The sequence below is a fragment of the Geospiza fortis genome, unplaced genomic scaffold (genome assembly GCF_000277835.1).
Source record: "Geospiza fortis unplaced genomic scaffold, GeoFor_1.0 scaffold240, whole genome shotgun sequence".
In the NCBI taxonomy this organism is placed as follows: Eukaryota; Metazoa; Chordata; class Aves; order Passeriformes; family Thraupidae; genus Geospiza; species Geospiza fortis.
The window spans coordinates 2,857,317-2,858,212 of NW_005054379.1; positions in this window are offsets into that span (position 1 = coordinate 2,857,317).

Sequence of the window (896 nt, forward strand, 5' to 3'; positions counted from 1 at the left end):
CTAGATGATCCTGCCTGAGCAGGGAGATTGGATAGGATCATCTCCAGAGCTCCCTTCCAACCCTAATGATTCTATGAATTTTGAGGTGAGTGGTTTTGGTGATTAAAGCTGGAGCGTATGAATAAAAAAAAAAATCCCACTTCAGGTCTCTTGCATCCTATTAAAACTTCCTGCATGGGCCTGTTCAAGCTGCCAAAGAGCCAAGTCCCCAGGGTACTTCCCAATGCAACCTCAGGGTACTTCAGGATACTCCTATTTTCTAGGCTGTAAATAAATAAATGCCTCGAATATGTGTCTGTGTTTATTTCAATCATAGAAACATAGAATACTAAGGGGTTGGAAGGGACCATCAAGTTCCACCCCCCACACACACATCCAGGGACACCTCACACTGCACCAGTTGCTCAAGGCCTTATCCAATCTGGCTTTAAACGTTGCCAGGGATGTGGCATCCACAGGTTCTCTGGGCAACTTGTTCCTGTGTCTCACCACCCTCACAGTAAAGCATTTCTTCCCAATATCTAATCTAAATTTCCTCTCTTTCAATTTGTACCCATTTCTCCTTGTCCTGTCATTACAATTCCTAATGACGAGTTCCTCTTCGGCCTTCCCACAGGCCCCCGGACAGGACTGCTAATTGAGTAAGATGATTACAGGCACTCACCACGTACCTGCAACACTACACCAAACCCGCTCACCTTCACCATCCGCCCTGCTCTATCTTTGGGATACCAACCCAAATCTGTCATTACCAGCTTTCTCTTTTAGGCCTAAAAGTCCCTCCATAAATTGTGCCGGTTGCTCCCAGCACAATGCAGCTTCGCCTTTTGGCTTCCTCCACAAACTGCACTGGGCTGGGCCTGTTTCCTTCCACTGTGATCCGCCAGACGCGAGAC